The sequence below is a fragment of the Nycticebus coucang genome, chromosome 6 (genome assembly GCF_027406575.1).
Source record: "Nycticebus coucang isolate mNycCou1 chromosome 6, mNycCou1.pri, whole genome shotgun sequence".
Lineage (NCBI taxonomy): Eukaryota > Metazoa > Chordata > Mammalia > Primates > Lorisidae > Nycticebus > Nycticebus coucang.
Genome location: NC_069785.1, coordinates 40,091,328 through 40,103,640, shown reverse-complemented (window position 1 = coordinate 40,103,640; position 12,313 = coordinate 40,091,328). Strand labels below are relative to the sequence as shown.

The 12,313-nt window shown below is 41.1% G+C and overlaps 1 long non-coding RNA gene across 1 annotated transcript in view; it reads left to right on the top strand.

The window, feature by feature from the left end:
* The window catches only part of LOC128588283 (uncharacterized), a 58,195-nt gene that overhangs the window by 24,652 nt on the left and 21,230 nt on the right, over positions 1 to 12,313 (top strand). Inside the window, exon 2 of the long non-coding RNA XR_008380744.1 lies at positions 128 to 245. This is a non-coding gene — a long non-coding RNA (uncharacterized LOC128588283). The remainder of the gene's footprint in view (positions 1 to 127; positions 246 to 12,313) is intronic.

Sequence of the window (12,313 nt, the reverse complement as noted above, 5' to 3'; positions counted from 1 at the left end):
ACAAAAAGTGGTTTAGGCATCTTGGCTTATGCTGAATTTCTGCCTGGCAATATGCATACATGGTAGTATGGTATAACAGCTTATGTCATTTACACCTTTTCCAAATTTTTTCCTTGTACTTCATCAGCTCAGTTCTCCAGTCCTAAGGTCAGATGTGTAGCTGACATGAGTCGTCATGGAAGGAGACTCTGTATGCTCCTCCAAACTCCTCAAGAAATGGACAAACTGTCGTACCTGCAAAAACAGTAGGTGCTATGATTTTGCAAATGTTTCATTGCTTACCTTGCTCTCTGATGATGTTTTTTGCAGAATTGTGCTTGTTATTACACTTTGACCTCTCAGGATTTGGTATTTCTTTCCCTAGAATAGTCTTAGGTATAGAAGTATTTACGAACACTATCCTTCTGCAACCACGTTGGTATTAAAGTAAAGACGTAACTCCAGATGTTAATCTATTTTGTAATTACTCATAAACTATTGCAGAGTTATTTTCTATTCTCTTTTCTAAAATTGAGAAAATTGATTTTGAGTCACGACTTCCAATTTTTCCTCACCCCCTTAACCATTCATTAGTTAAACAATTATGGATATGCTCATATCCATCTCAAGATTATAAGTTTGTTAAAGGCAAGGACTATATTTCCTCTGTTCATTTTAGTATACCCAGTACCTAGCAGACTTTTTACCACATAGTAGATGCTCAGTAAATATTTGTTGTGTGAACAAAAGCAACACCTTATCTTGACAAGATAACTCTGTTATTGCCACTTACCGCAGTCCCCCAAAACTTAGTGCCTTAAAACAACCATAATCACACATTATCTCTTGTGGATTCTATGAGCCAGGAATTTAGAAGTGGTACAGCTCGGTGGTTCTGGCTGGGACCTCTTGTGAGGTTACCGTCAAGGTACCAGCAAGGGGCCCAGACACCTGAAGGTTTGAGTAGAGCTGGAGGATGCACTTCAATGGTGAATCTGTCACACACAGGCTGTCTCAGCTACTAGCCATGTGGGTATCCCCCAGGCTGTTGTATTCTCACAATATGGCAGCTGGCCTCCCCCAAAGAGGGCGATTCTATGTGTGAAAAGTCAGTCCCTCTATCTAACACACATCCGAGTGGCAGGGAATTAGATCCCACCTTCAAAAGGATTCTTGTCAAAGAATTTATGGACATATATTAAAACCATTAAAATGAGTATATCCATAACTGATTAACAAATAATAGTTAAGGGGATGAAGAAAAATTTGAAGTGGTGACTTGAGAATGAAACTTTGAAGAGGTGACTGAAGTGTGTCAAGCAGTCTGTTAGGTGTGGGTCTACTAAAATGCACAGAGGAAACACAGTCCTTGCCTTTAAAGAACTTTCAATCTTATGATGGATATGCACATTAAATACATGATTGGATAATTAGTTAATTGCAGTAGGTGTGAGAGGTCATCGGGTTATGGGTGCTTACAATCCTCAGTCCACAGGTCAGGAAAGGTTTCCCTGAATATTGAAAGAGGAAGGTAGGGATCAGGGAAGAGGTTTCCAGAGAGAGGGTCAGTAGACACGAAGGCCTTTGTTCAGTGGCCCCAGCTAAGAAATCTCTCTACTAGAATCTACTGAGGGATGGTTTATTCATTCACTCAATTTCTTCAAAGAGACAGTATCTGAGTGTCTACTATGTGTCAGGCAGTGTTTGAGGCACTGGGGAGAATGCTGCCAAATAAAACAGAAAAAAAAAAATGCCTGCTCTTCTAGAATTTGTGTTTTAATGTGTTATAAGGACAATGAACAAAAATAAATGAATAAAATTTCTAGAGTGAACGTCTGGTCTCTAGTTCAGCATGCAAGGACCTTGGAAGATATCTCTCTTGTCCATACAAGAAAAAAGCTGAACAAATGAAAAAATAAAAAAAAAATAAATTTTATTTTTATTTTTGTTTTTGGAGACAGGGTCTTGTTCTGTTGCCTGAGTTGGAGTGCAGTAGCATCATCATAGCTCACTGAAGCCTCAAACTCCTGGACTCGAGGGATCCTCTTGCTTTAGCCTCCACAGTAGCTGGGACTACAGGCATGTGCCACCACGCCCAGCTAATCAACTTTTTTAAGATCCATCAGAGATAAGATGTTACAGAATGAACTTTGCTCCTCAAATTGGCAAGGCACACAGGCAGATACAGAGAATCACAACGTACCAGAGAAGAAACCTAGCAGCAAAAAAATTCCTGGGAACCAGTATCAGGGTAGGAAAACCTAATCTGTAAATGACAAATTGCTGGAGGTTCAACATGGACAATTTTGAGAGTTAAAAACTTCAGACGGGCCCAGTCTCAGGGGAGGTCCCTACACTTCCATGAATTTTACTACCAAAAGACCTATGAGGTTCTCACAGTGAAGATTAGGAAAAAAAAATTCACTTGTTCTTTTGGCAGGGGGGAGGACAATTAACCACTTTGAAATGTGCCCAGAGCATTTTGTTTTTCTTAATAAGAGTGCCCTCAAGAAAAACTATTTTACCAGAGCCAGAGATAGGGGTCTTAGAAAAGACCAACTGATCTGGAGAGGGGGAATACTCACTGTAGTCTCCACTAGTTTTCCTGTCTCTTCTAAAGGGGGAAAATAACCAACCCAACCCAAACAAGCCAAAACAAGGCAAAGCCAAGCCAAACTGTAAATGTCCCTGAAGGTCTCAGGCGGGGGCACAGGCTCACTAAAGCTGAGGTCAAATCCTCCAACTATATAAGGCTGCTCCTCCCCACATACCTCACCACCACATGGATGGGGCTCCTGTCTAATAAGAACAGAAAAGAACTGTGCATCTCAGATTTGTAATAAATCCCTAGGGAGACCCAGAGGCAACTGGGGGGACAAAAACAGGGACCCCAGTGGAAAGTTTAGTTTCTTTACCTATGGCTGCATCAGTGAACACAGCCTAACCCTTAGCCAGATAACAAAATATGTAATATGGTAGGTTGTGGTAAGTGCTGAGAAGAAAATGAATGGGGTTCTGGAGGAGGGACTGGATTGCAATCTAAGAATGGTCAGGAAAGGCCTCACTGAGCAGGTGACATCTGTGCAAAGGTCTGAAGGAGGCAAGGGAGTGAGTCACGGAAACAGCTGTGAAAAATAGGAGGGAATATCAAGTCCTAGGGTGCTGGTGTTAAGAGGTTGGGAAGTAGGGGGGAAACCAAGAGTGTGGCTTCCTGGAAGACCAGTTAATAAAGTATTTCCAGAAGGAGAGAGTGAACCATGCTGTTAAACACTGCTGAGGAGTCAAATGAGGGACTTGACCATTGCATTTAGCCACGTGGACGCCTTCGGTAGAGAGCAGTTTTGGTATGCGGGAGAGGCAAAAGCTTGATTAAAGAGGGTTCTGGAGAGCCTGGGAGAACAGGTTTTAGAGATATGAGTGTAGATAACTCTTCAGGGGAATTGCTGTGAAGAAGAGTGGAAATATGAACTTCTTGCTGGAGGGCAACAAGGACGAGAGAAATAACAGCGTGTGTGCATGCCGATGGAATGATGCAGTAGAGAGAACGGGGAGGAATTTCTGGAGCAATGTTCCTGATTATTTAAAAGGACTGGGAACCAGTGAGCAAGAAAAGAGTTCAGCCTTAGGTAGGAACATGGAAAGTTCATCCCTGGCAATGGGGAGAAGGCAGCGTATCTGAGCCCAGATGCTTGTGGGCGGGTGGAGGTGTTGGTGGGAACTTGTGGAAGTTCTCTTCTGATTGTTTCTATTTTCTCGGGGAAATAGCAACCAAGGTCAGGAGCAGAGCATGAGGATGGGGGAGGAAGTGCTGCAAGTTTTAGGAGAGAGGAGAAAATAGGGAGCTGTTGTCTAGGAGAGGAGAATAGTACATGAACTCGGGAAATGCATTGAGTGCTGGCAGCAGGAAGAGCACACTTGAAGTTAAAACTCACAAATGTGGTGAATTTAAAGGGAGACTGGCCACCACGGATGAATAGCTGCTTCTTCTAGCTCCATTTTGCTGCCTGGGTTTAGGTTAAAAAGTAACATTTCTGCAAAGTGGGATTAATAGAGTTGCTTGCTCACTTCTAACAACCAGCAGTGAAAATCATTAAGAAATGATGAGTCTGTGATAAAATTGACTTCATTTATCATTGTGGGGGTAATGGGGAAGTTTCTGGCTAATTGAATATTTTAGATAATTAAGTCCATTATATCATACATGAACTAATATTCTTAATAGAATTAGATGACAAAAAACTACTCTGAACGTCCTATGAGAGTTTTGGGATAACAATATCTAAATACCTGATATTGCCCCAGTGCCATTGTTACGAAAAGTAATGATCACTATACATACCAGGGGAAAATCTGGCATATTTGAATATTATGACAGTTTTGAATCTGAATGTATGGAGAATTTTTCAAAAGATATACAATTAAAAATGGATGTCACTAAACGTATGAAAAATATCTTTGTAGAAACTCATGTATTGTGTCTTGGTTGTGCCTTTGAAGCACTGGAGAAACAGATTTTCCCCTCTCAGCTGCCTTCATACTGGATCGTGAAGTAGCAATAATACTAGGGTGATTATTTTCTTACAGTAGATTCCTAGAAATGCAATTATGGGGTGATATGGTATAAACCTTCTTTAAAGTCGCATGTACATGTTGCAGGCTCTTCATCTTTGACAATGCCATTGCCACTGCCCAGGTCAGTGAGGGTGTGATTATCTAGACTTGCTCCATCTTTGATTGCCACAAGACAGACTTCTTTCTCTCTCTGCTGCGTGAGTCTTGTAGTACTTTTTATACTTGCGAATCTGCTTTGCATTATTCATTTATTTTTAAAAATAACTGATTATATAAGCAATACATGTTCACTGAATATAATCTGGAAAACATGGAAAGGTAGAGAGAAGAAAATAAAAGTTATAATCTCATCACACAAAGATGAACACAATTTACGTTTGGGGGGATTTCAATCTAATATTTTAATTCTTACATATGCATACTATAGAGAAGTCTCTTACAAAAAGATTACCCAGTGTGCACATGAATTCCTGGTCTCAAATCATCCTCTTGCTTTAACTACAAGTGTGCCCCATCGCATCCACCTATCATTACATATTCTTTTTTTTTTTTTTTTTGAGACAAAGTCTTACTCTATTGCCCTGGTTAGAGTGCTCATATGTTTTTAGCTCATAGCAACCTCAAACTCTTGGGCTCAAGTGATCACTTGATGAGGCAAGTGATCCTCAGCCTCCTGAGTAACTGGTACTGTAAGTGTCTGCCATGATGCTCAGCTAGTTTTTATATTTTTTTAAGTAGAGACGGAGTCTCACTCTTGCTCAGGCTGCTCTTGAACTCCTGAGCTCAAGCAATCCACCTGCCTCAGCCTCCCAGAGTGCTAGGATTGAGGTGTGAGCCACTGCACTTGGCCCGTTACGTATTCTTTGAAAATGTAAATTTTTTTTTTAGAGACAGAGTGTTACTTTGTCGCCCTCAGTAGAGTGCGGTGGCATCACAGCTCAGAGCAACCTCCAGCTCTTGGGTTTAGGCAATTGTCCTGCCTCAGCCTCCTGAGTAGCAGGGACTCCAAGCACCTACCTTAACACTCAGTGCAGTTTTGGCCGGGGCCAGGTTCAAACCTGCCACCCTTGGTATACGGGGCTGGCACCCTACTCACTGAGCCACAGGCACCGCCCTAAAAATTTAATTTTTAATGCCTATAAAGTAGTCTACTGTATGAAGTACTGTAGTTAGCAATTTTCTCATTATTGTACACTTAGGATGTTTTTACATCTGAAAAAATACTAGGGTGATTATTTTCTTACAGTAGATTCCTAGAAATGCAATTATGGGGTGATAAGGTATAAACCTTCCTTAAAGTCGCATGTACATGTTGCAGCTGCTTTGCTGACAGATCATGCTTACGTGGTAGTCTCCCGGATGGGAACAAGGTCATCTATTGTGCTGCCCCGTTGAGAATTCCATCAATCTGTCTAGCACCTGTTGTACACTTTCCCTGTGATTACTTCAGGTTGGTTCTCAAATGAATTATTCTGTTAGCCTCCCAAGGGCTCCCTGGACTGCTGTCTTTCCTGACACTGGGATACTCTCCGTGCTGTGCCCAGGTAGGGGTCCACACCACTGACCTCATGACTTCTCTGGTGGAAGCCTCGGAGGGCTCCTCAGTCCCCACGTGTTGCATGCAGCACCCAGGGCCCCGCCTCTGTTTTCAGCCTGGTTGGCCACTCACCCCTCAGGACTTGGACTAACCTGCACAGAATATCTTCTTTTTTTATGAAACATACATCTCCCATACATACCCTCAGGCCTTCACATGCTTCCTCTCCGTCATGTTTCCTCCCTGGACTTCCAGTTCATCCCACACACAGGGCAGAGGTCCCCTCTGGGGATCTTCCCTGACTCCTCTGAGTGGGGCAGCTGTGCCCAGCACTGAGCTCCGTGCCCCCAGCACCTTGCCCACCAGCATGCTACACCACTGATCAGTTTAGCACTGCAGTTATCTGCCTACCTTGTGGTCCCCGCCAAGTTAAAGTACCTCAAGAACCTTGTCTTATTTTGTCCTCGGTTCTTAGCTTATTACATAGCTGATGATCAATAAATATTTATTGACTGGCTGAAGGACCAAATGGGTATTCTGACATTATCCAGCTCAGAATATTTGGATTTCAGGCTTGTGCCATAGGTCACTAATCCACAGTGGTTGCTGACGTTGCCCTTAGCCGGCATCTAAACGTGTGGTCTGTCCTATGCGATCCCTGACCACAAACTCATGTGCTTTCTTCTACTGCTTCTCGTTCTTTGCGGTAATGTGTTCTTTGGCCCCCACCCCCACATTCTTTCAATCTATCCATCCCGCTTTGATTTCACTCATCTAACAAAGCTCAGTGCCATGAGCAGCTAATAGCTTCACCACCACACTCTCCCTTTTGCTTTGCTCTCTTCCCATAGAATACCCCAGCTGTTAACATTTTCTGATCCTTTGTATAGGTGGAGAATTGTTAGCTGGAGAAACAGAATTGTGTTGCCTGGATTGTCCTGCTCGTGAACTCTATTCTAACATATACTTAAATATTTTCTCTGCCTCTTATTTTTTTTTTTTAATTTTACTGTTCTTAGGTATGCCTTGTAAGCAACCTCTATCTTTTGTTGAACAAGGCAGAATACAAACACATACGTACATCAGTGCATCAGGGTATAAACACACGCTGATTTCTATTGTTACAGGCTCCCTGCTCTCAAAAGGCTGCTGAGTGCTCTTTGCTGCTCACCTGTGTATACGCTGGTTTGTCTCATTATGCAACTCCCAAGGTTGCTGTTCTAAACATTTTCTGTTCTCTCTTGCAGCGACTTGGCCTCAAACTTCTTTTAAAAATAGGGGCCATCTGAGGAAATTTCCCTTAACTTCTTTTTTACCTCTCCTCTTTCAGAGCCATTTGTTTCCAGGTGGGTCCTGCACATGACATGGTGGGTGAGCATGGGGCCTCCTGCTCTGTACTGAGTGCGGTCTTTTTGTTCCTTTTCTGCCTACAAACCCTTCCAGTGAATCTCAGCCATTGACTCAGCCAACAGCTTACCTCTCTTCCTTTTCTATAATGTAACAGGTTCTGACTCAAAAGTCGTATTCTGTTGACCTGATTAAAAAAATGAACTTCTATCCTTCTTAGGGTTTTCATTCCCCCCCCATCAATGGACATTATGTAGTAGGAAGGACTGAGAATGGGGAGAGAATGAGGAAGGGCCACACTTGTTCTCTTGGTGGTTGGTCTGCACAGCTTAGCCCTGAGAAGTCTGTTCAGCACTTCTTAGCCTTAGCATGCAGGCATCTTTCCTGAGCCTTCCCGCAGGTCCTGGATCCCCGGAGAGACCACACAGCCCTGTGCCTCTCAGGTCTCACCTCCTTCCACGGGGCTGGGGAGAAGCAGAGTTCCCCTTCTCTGCTCTTGGCTTCTTTCTACTTCTTCCTTCTTAGGCTACGGAAATCTCTAGTCTGGGGGGAATCTGCCTCCCTTCATTTTACTTTGAGAAACCAGTTCTTTGGCTGAATTAGTCAAACTCTGAATAGGGTTCTTGCCCTCATTGCTTCCTAGTGCTTCAAAGTCTAGGGAACATGAGAAAAAGCCAAAAAGTCCTCTGAGCAAGGACAAAGCTGACCGAATGAATGCTTTTGATACCAGCATGAAAGACTCAGAATAATATCTCAAATGAATTCCCATCACAGTAAACACAACAAAAGCAAGCAAACAAAAACAGTCCCTAATTTTTTTATGCTTGCCCCAATTCTCTTCACCATCAACCCTTCTGAAAAAGTAATCACTATCCATTGCCTTCATTCTGTTTTAGACAACTCTTTAACCACAGGTAATCTGGCTTTTGATTCCACCATTCTATCGAGAACACTCTCTCCTAATCTCTAGCTTAACTGTTTCTGGTTTCTTCCTCTTCCCCCCCGACTTCCTTTTTTCCCTTCCAACCTCCACCTTTCCTTCCATATTATTTGGTTATTCAGAGACAGCCTGCGCATTGGAGAAACAAGAATGAATGACACGCCTCCTATTTTTAAGGAAGGGAGGTTTGGGTGAGGCACAGAACCAAGTGAAAAAATAAGTACTTCCCAGAAACTGGTTTCTTCTGGTTTTGGTGTCACAAAGGCCCTGACCCCGTTCTTGTTGATGTTCTAATCCCTCCTCCCTCTCTTTTCTCTCTTTTGTTCCCTGGCTTCTGGTGAATTTTCCATCCACGAGGCTCTGGCCATGACTTTGTCCTAGGTCTCTTCCCCCAGAGAAGTTTGTCAGGTCTGCGTGGATGAACAGCGTCCTTGCATCTCTGGCCCCAGTGTCTAGATCCATCTGCAGACTGATGTTTATGATGGCTGGCTGAAAACCTTCAGCTGGACGTCCTCTTCTCATGTCACCTCCGTTAACAGCACCGTTCTCCTTCAGTCATGCTCAAGACCAGCCCCCCGCTCAACTCAACTGCATTTTCCAAATGGTTCTTCCTCTCCAGGGTTTCTCTTACTCAGCCTTTCTCTTTCTTCCAGGGGTGTCCAAACTGTGGCCCAAAGGGCACCATGTAGATGATGTGAGGACTGTTTTGCTTATCTGGGGTGTCACATATTGCAAAAATTATGCAAGGGCCTTCCCCCCCCTTCTTGTCAGCTTTCATTGGTGTTTACGTATTTAATGTAGGGCCCAGGTGATTCTTCTTCTTCCAATGTGCAGCCGAGAAGAAAAAAGGTTGGACACCCCCTAACCTTTATAGTTTTTGTTTTTCTTCATGCCTGGAACATGGATTTCTCCCCTAAATAATGACAGTATCCAAAAAACCCGTCTCCCTGTTGCAAACTAGTTTTATACACACTTATATAAGCTTTCAAAAGTACCACGTCTACCTTTTGTTTCCTCCCATCCCGTATCCTTCACTGTTTCTTCTTTGTCAATTGGATTAAGTCTCAGTTCTTTACCCCTCATCCAGTGCCTCTGCAATATGTCCACATTTGTGTTTCCAATTCTGTCTCCAAGTAGACTCCTACGAGTATCTGATACACGACAGCACACGTGTACTGTTCCCCAGATGCCAGATATATTGCCTAATTGCTTTGGCTTGTATTTTTACGGCTAGAACGTTTTATTCCATGGAATATAGAATGTGCCCATGGCTACTTGTTGAAATGCTAGCCATTTTTAAAATTCTCAAAGGTTTTATTCCATCAGTCAGTTCGGGTCTCTCTAACTAGATGTTGGTTTTCCTTCTTTGATTTCCGGGAGTACTTTGTTTGAATTCCTTGCATGGTTATTATCTTATTCTTCCCTGTATAATGGTCATTTTATATTTCTCTCATCCACTTGTTCAATTTCAGTCTCCTTAGAGATGGTGCCTCTTCTCACTCATATTGCAGATTTAACCGTCTTTGTTGTGGTGTCTTCTATATAAAGGGACCCAGTATCCATTCTCTCTTTGTCTTTAGTAACAGAACTCCTGTTTTTTTCAAAATGATAATGTGCCCAGCTAAAAATACTTACTCTCCAAGCTCCCTTGTAGTCAGGTGGCCAAATGAGTCAGTTCTATACAAGGCGAAGAAAGCTGAGGGTTTCTGACTTTCTAGATATAGGCGCCATGCTCCTTTCTGCTTTGTTCTTTGTGCCTGGAACATAGAGCCAAGTCCAGTCTTATGGCCACTAGATAATGATCTTCAGTGTCAAGAGCAACACATTGATTCTTTCATTCGACAAATGTTTATCAAATACCTGCTATTGTGCCAGGCACTATTAAGGATTCTGTAAAAATCAGCAGAACAGAAGGATAGAAAGAATCCGAATCCCGGATGGCATCCTTAAACACTGCGACAGCTTTCACTGCCCACTTCTGGACATCACAAGCTTCTTTCTCTTCAGCTACTTTTACTAAGTTGTTTTAATATTTTCTGTTATTTTTAAGCTGAATGCATTTTTTATTCACACAATGCTGTTCAATTACTTGTCTAAAGCCTGTAATTTTAAATGAGACTGGCTCAGATTTACTTTTCTCTTGAAATAATCAAGTGGATTTTTCTCCTTTATTCTATTAGCTATTATTGATTTTCAAATCTCAACCACGCTTGTATTCTTGTAATAAACCTTACTTGATTGGAGTGTATCATCTTTCTTTTGTGTAGCAGTGGATTCAATTTGCTAATATTTTGTTGGAAATTTTTGTATTAGGTTCATGAGAACTATTGGTCTTTAATTTTCCTTTCTTGTAGTAATGTTAGTGTCAAGTTGGTATCAAGGTTATGCTGGCTCTATAATATGATTTCAAAAGCAAGTTTTCTTTTTCCATTATCAGAAAGACTTTGCTTAGGATTGTTTTTATTTCTTTAACTACTTAGAAGAATTTACTGGTAAACCTATTTAGGCGTGGAGTTTTTATTGTTTTAATTGTGGATTCCATTTCTTTAATGGGTAATGTATGATTAAGATTTTCTATTGGAGTAGGGGAGAGATGTTGGTCAAAGGATACAAAATTTTGGTTAGATAGAATAGTTCAAGAGATCTATAACACACCATGGTGACTGTAGTTAATAATAGTATGTTGCACCCTTGAAAATCACTAACAAAGTAGATTACAGAGTTTAAGTGTTCTTACCACAAAGCGATAAGTATATGAGGTTACACATATGTTATTTAGCTCAATTATCCATTTCATTATGTATATCTATTTCAAAACATTATGTTTTACAACATAAACATGTACAACAATTTCATCAATTATTTTTTAGTCATTTTTGGTAAGTTGTGGTTTTCCAGGCATGTGTCTATTTCATCTAAAATCAAGTGCATTTATTACCTGTTCATCATCTTTCTAATGTCTGTGGAATGTGTAGTAAAGTCCCCTTTTCTACATATAATATTAAAAATTCTCATTTTTTCTTTTTTATTTGATTAATCTTTCTCAAGGTTTAACAATTTTCACACGTTTTCAAAGAACCATTTTTGTCTTTGTTAATTTTCTCTTGTATATTTTTGCTTTCTATTTATTGATTTCTACCCTTGTCTTTATTTTCTCCTTTTCTTCTGTGTTTAATTTATTGAGTTCCCTCTCCCCCCACCCTCTTCTCTAGAGATGGAAGTTATATCTTTGATATTTAATCTTCCTTTCTTTCTAAAAAAGATATTAAAGGTACATATTTTCCTCTAAGCACTGCATTAGCTGCATAGTACAAGTCATGTGCCTTATTAAAATTTTTTTTACTCTAGTCACCATGTGGTACAATAGATCTCTGGAACGTATTCTTCCTATTTAACTGAAACTTTGTACCTTTTAACCGACATCTCACCATTCCTCGGTTCTTCTCCTTTCCACTCCCCAGCCCCTGGCGGCCACTAATCTACTTTCTGCTTCTGTGAGTTTGGTGTTTTAGGATTTCACATGTAAGTGAGAGCTTACAGTATTTTTATTTCTGTGCCTGACTTATTTTACTTACTGTAATGTCATCTAGGTTCACTTATGTTGCTGTCAGTGACAGGGTTTCTGTTTTGGAGGTTGAATAGTATTTCATTATATACGTATACCACACTTTATCTACTCATGCGTTGTTGGACACTTACGTTGATTCCATATCTTGGCTATTGTGAATAAGGCTGCAGTGAACCCAGGAGTGTAGATACCTCTTCAACATACTGATTTCATTTCCTTTGGATATATACCCAGAAATGAAATTGCTGGATCATATGGTAGTTCTATTTTCAATACTGTTTTCCATAATGTCTGTGCTAATTTACATTCTCACCAAGAGTGCATGAGGGTTCCCTTTTCTCCATATATCCTCACTAACAATTATTCTTTT